The 5525-nt window shown below is 39.5% G+C and overlaps 1 long non-coding RNA gene across 1 annotated transcript; it reads left to right on the top strand.

The window, feature by feature from the left end:
• Positions 1–3436: 3436 nt before the first annotated feature.
• Positions 3437–5006, top strand: LOC136452298 (uncharacterized). The gene is made up of 2 exons (XR_010758799.1): positions 3437–4122; positions 4709–5006. It is a non-coding gene; the product is annotated as an uncharacterized lncRNA (long non-coding RNA).
• The last annotated feature ends 519 nt before the right edge of the window (positions 5007–5525 follow it).

The following is a 5525-nucleotide window of genomic DNA, read 5'->3' as shown; positions in this document are numbered from 1 at the left end:
CGGTTGCGGGTTAGGCATGTGATGCCTATTAGCGCGTGAACCTCCAAGGGGTGAATCGCTACAACGGGGACGTAGCTTGCTGGCAAGCAAGTGAACCTCAGAGGAAAAATTATTGTGTCATCTTGTCTTCGAAATATTCATTGTGATTGATTGATTGTCAGTTCCCACGGCGGTATAATCCTCACTACCTCTCTTGCATTTAATTTCTTATATGTGTCTAGCCAAGCCCTTTAGTGTAGCTAGTTTTGAGAGTTTGTTAGTTTAGTTAGTGAGGTTCTTTAGTTAGTCTTTGAAAGCTCACTAACTTAGAGAGTAGTGACTTAGCCTTTGTGTGATATAGTGATTATAACAACTAGAATTGTGGATAGGTGGCTTGTATTTTTAGTAGGCTAGCGCAACACTCGTTTCTTCGTCACTTAATTATTTAAGTGTTGTTGTATAAAATTTTTATAGGATATTCACCCTCCTCTAGCCATTTAGAACCTTTCAGCGGAACGGACGCCCGCATCCTATCATTACCGATAATAATTTCCAAATAGTAGCGGTACATAAATTGATGTTTCACTATGCCAGAAATCAACAAAGGTGACACCTAAATCAGTGACCTAGAAAGAAAACACGTCACTAGTGTGAGATTTGAGACGTGCATAGTCACAACGAGTCGCTGATACGTTTCTCCCAGGCAAAGCATATGCAGATGAGTGACGTGTCTCATCAAACTGCGTCACCTTAATCCATGGTATCTGACATATTGACGCTGGTACGCAAGACACGTCACATAAGAGCTGCCCGGACCCGAAATTTGTATGAAACCTAGGCCTTGTTTAGATTGCAAGTTTTTTCACTCTCTCTCCATCACATCAAATCTTTGGACACATGCATAGAGTATTAAATGTAGATAAAAAAATAACTAATTACACAATTTGATTGTAAATTACGAGACGAATCTTTTGAGCCTAGTTAGGCCATGATTGGATAATAATTGTCAAATACAAACGAAAGTGCTACAGTGTCCAATACTGATTTCTAACCACCATCTAAACAAGGCCCTAGTTGAAGACTCGCGTCCGCGCCCGTCACCAGACACCCGAAGCTTGTGGGCTCCCATCTCTCTGTCTCCCTCCTCTGTTCCTCCTCTCCTCTCCCGATACGGACCCTCCCCATCTCATTCCTCTTCGATCTGCAAGCAGTGGGGAGCTATGGAGGCCCTAGCCTGGTGACGACGCAGCAGCGGCTCCCCCGCCCTCACTTTTTCCCTTGGGTTGTTTCCCCTCCGGTGGCGGTGGCACTAGGGTTCGGCGTCCGTGGCGGCAGTGGCGCAACATAGTCAGCGGCTGGGGGGGGGGAGGGGGGCTGGATCCATGGCCGCTCGTGCAAGGTCAATGGGATCCGTGGCGCATCCGCGCATGTGAGGCCGTTAGGATCCAGGGCTGCTCCTCTAATGGCGGCCTGATTCGTCACTACCTAGGTACCGCAAACCCTAACACTTCTCCCCTTTCGTCTTCCTTCTAGGACTTGGAATCCCCATGGATCTGGGTTTGTCTAAAAAATCAAGCATCCATCGAAGCCTGATAGCCTTAGGCATCCATATGATTTTTATCTGATCATGTTAAATTTTTTAAAGGCGTTACAACTGTACTTAGATTTGTGGCAATGCAGTTTTAATATGTGGCTTCCTATTAAAGGGATGTACTGAAAGTTTCAGTTAATGTTGTAGAATTGTAATGATATCTCAGTAACTGATTTATGTAATTGTAGCAAAATTAACTGTTCTGTCACATTTTTTATTCTCAGCATCACCAATATATAATGTCAAATGTTTTAAGGTATGCTGCCAGTTATAATACTTTTTAGAGAATTGATTTCCTCTATGACTTATAGTGTTAATTTTTCTGTAAAGTGGAAACCTTCTATTTTCTGTTGCAGGGAGACTACATCAAAGTTTATGCATTCATGGCATTCTTTCCGTGTGCCATTTATAGAATAGAACAATAATAGTACTTACTCCACTAGCACTACTCTATGTGCAACTGCAACTACATTGAAATAAGAGAAGATTGTTGTTTGCCTGCTACTGCTGCTGATTTACTCTATCATGTAAAATCACATTCCCCATGTTAACTTAGTTTAACTTGGAAATTGTATACCATGCATTTATGTTACGTAGCATTTATATCGACCTGATGTTTTTTCTTGCACCAAATCTTTTATTTTAGTGCTCAATTTAAACACCAATGTTGTATCTGATCCAACTCAAAATGAGGTCACTAAAATGCGCTGGATTGATTGTTTAGGTGCAGCTGAAAGCTACAGCTTGAGGTGTATATTGTATTCTATTTATATTAGTACATCATATCTAAGGTCGGTTGTTGTGGGCCGTGGCAACAGACATATTACAGCCCCCAAGACCAGTTTACATGTCCTGGTCAGACAACATTAAGGGACTATTTAATCCCCTTGTATTTCCTTAAGTCCCTAGAACAATAGTGTTTCTGTACATTCGGAGATTGTTCTAATTTTCTGTAAGAGATAACTGAACTTCTATTACTACATTAGTTGAATACACACCATTATTTTCATCTCTTCTCTTTGCAGGATATCATCTCGTCGAGGGGATTGGCTTGTCTACTGATATGAGGGCATGAGCCAATTGAATCGTGTTAAGGTTATAAGGTTAGTTTCAGTCGGACTGTCACATACTTAATGGCCTAGTCTCTTTTGTTTTCATATGATTTAATAGAGCTCTTGTTAATGGTGCAGTTGTACTAGATTTGGTATTGAAGACTACCTGTCAGGTTAGTGTCTTTCCAAATCTGAATAGCAAGTGCCAAGTGCTACGTTAGCTGAACTGAATAGCAAGCCGTTATGTATTTCCCTTGCTTTCTGCAATGAATACCTGCTACTATATGTGATTGCTTAAACAGAATTGGGATGTCTGATATTGGCTACAAGTCTACATACTATGCAATTTTTTATTATTCATGTATTCATCATTTATTGAACTTAGAAGAATGTTTTTCATATTAGTTAACATGGCTGAAACTGTTACTTGGTCCCTAATGTTAGCTGTTCTGACTTTTGAGTACGATTTAGGCACATGATTGGTCACTCTATCAGTTAGCTGAAAACAGATAGCACATGTGGTTACTCTATAAGTTAGCTAAATGGTCACTTCTAAATAATTGGTTGATTGTACTGACTATGATATACAATGCTTGTGTTACATGTTATCCTACAGACTTCAGCATTGTGTTCTATTCTGTCACTTGTGCATTGGTGGTTGCACAATCTACTAATGGTAAGCCCATGACCACTGTAGAGTTGGGAACTGTGTGAATCTGGGATCTGGCTGTTTTACCTAATAGAATAGGTCTACATTATAGAAGATATCCACCTCTTAATAGTAGTTCATTGATCTAAATTTGTTCGATAATGTTCTCTATGCAGTATGCAGACTAAAGAAGGTGACTCCTACAACTAGTGCCTGGTGAGTTACTGATATGCCTTGTCATGCCCTGCAAATTCTGCAAAATTCATGTCCTGCAAGGAAGATGTCCTACAAAATCCTTAAAAGCAGTTGAATTGTCAATAAGGCTTGAGTCTGTTTATTTTGCCGTTATCATATTAGTAATAATGTATACCAGTATATGATCACTTCTCTGCAAAGAAAAGTGTTTAATCGAGCTATGTAAGTTAAGGTAGCAACAATCAGTAAAGACCCTGTAAGTAATGCCTAGTACTAGTTAATTGAATGCAAGTTACCACAAATCCGATTTTTTTCCTTTTTTGAGGAATTAGAATCGTTCTCTACGCAATCAATGTAGCTTACAGGGGAAGTGAAAAAAAGGAAGACTCGTCTCGATTATTGGTTATATGTGTGCTGGTTATATAAGCTAAGTGTCAGGGGCTTGATAATAGTAATAATAATACAACAAATGCAAGTCAAAGTGCAGATTTTTAGAAGATTTGTCTTGCTTCTTACTACGGCAGAGGATAGATGGGTACTTATTTTTTTATTTGGCCTCGGATATGTTTGGACACAAGAAGGATATGATTGGGTACCAACCCTGGTTATTCTGAAGTTAAATCGTTCAGCTTTATGTGTTTAGTGTAGCCCAAAAGGTTTGTTAATTCCTTTCCTATTTCTGTCACATCAGTATGTTTTCTCACTCTACTAGTGAACTGAACCGATTATCCAAGTGAACATGCTCTCCTACTTTTCATTCCACACACTGTCTCAATCATGTTTGATGCACCTATTTTGGCAAAAGACAAAATATCACGTACTTAGTTGCTGGTCAATTAACTAATTGCACTTACCTTTCATGAACATAGCTTTGGTTAAACTTCCACATTTACTGGCACAGTGTTTCACTTTGACACTTTCAGTTTCATTTAGATTGTAACTGAATTTTTATTCAGGATAAGTCTCATGTGTGGTCAATCTGATGCATAACTGTATAAAAGTACTTTTATGCCAAATCTGATAATAATAAAAAATACATATGCTGTATACTCTGATCTCTGTAAGAGGAAGGTGGAACTATCCTTTTCAAACTGCATATGCTGTTAAAAAAATGATGATTAACTGTCTCATATCTTTAGTTTTATTTTAATTTTATAGATCTCATGTCTCCATTGTTTCTCTGGTTGGCACCTTGGGTTGCATATTAACAGCTGAAATATGACTGAAATTGTGTGCCTACAGGACAATTTCTGGTGCTGCATAAAAAGAACAATGAAAGATTCACAAAAACAGATCAGGAAGGCACCATGCTGCAATTATCAAAGTACTATGTTCCAAAGTGGCATCAATAAGGTGAATGCTTTTTAATACAATAAGTATTTTGTATCAGGAAAAAACCATTAGAACAGTTAGCTCATGTACTGTTAGAAAACTTCGAGGCCACTGCTCATGTACTGATAGAGATCTTGGCTGTGGCTCCTTGTGCCCATACTTTGTACATAAGTTGTATCTAAAGTTGTAAATGATTTGATTGCTGAAATGGATGAACATGTGTAATGTGAGAAAAATCTGCAGCCAAAGCTGCTGCTGCAGCATACCGAACAGCCCCCACAGGACCATGGTAGAGATTTTTCTTTTTTTTTTTGTTTTTGTAAATTGTCATTAGTGACACGTCTTGGCTGAACGAGTCACTGCCGAGGTGTCATCAGTGACGCTTCTTGACTGTACGAGTCATTACTGAGGTGTCATCAGTGACGTGTCTTGGCTGTACGAGTCACTGCTGAGGTGTCATCAGTGACGCGTCTTGGTTGTACGCATCATGCCGAGGGTCATCAGTGGCGCGTCTTGGCTGAACGCGTCGCTTATGCTGGGGTCATTAGTGACGCGTGTTTACGCGTCACTGGTATGTTCACATCACAGACGCAATGTAAGTGACGCGTGTTTTCCGCGTCACTAATGATTGTTTAGACGCGTCACTAATCTGCTTTTCTGACATAGTGTTTGACATGCAATAATTGTCTCTAATGAGCAAATTACCTTTTTATTATTATTTGGGCTT

Source organism: Miscanthus floridulus, chromosome 5, assembly GCF_019320115.1.
Source record: "Miscanthus floridulus cultivar M001 chromosome 5, ASM1932011v1, whole genome shotgun sequence".
NCBI lineage: Eukaryota > Viridiplantae > Streptophyta > Magnoliopsida > Poales > Poaceae > Miscanthus > Miscanthus floridulus.
Note: the sequence above shows the minus strand (reverse complement) of the source record. Positions and strands in the feature narration are given on the sequence as shown.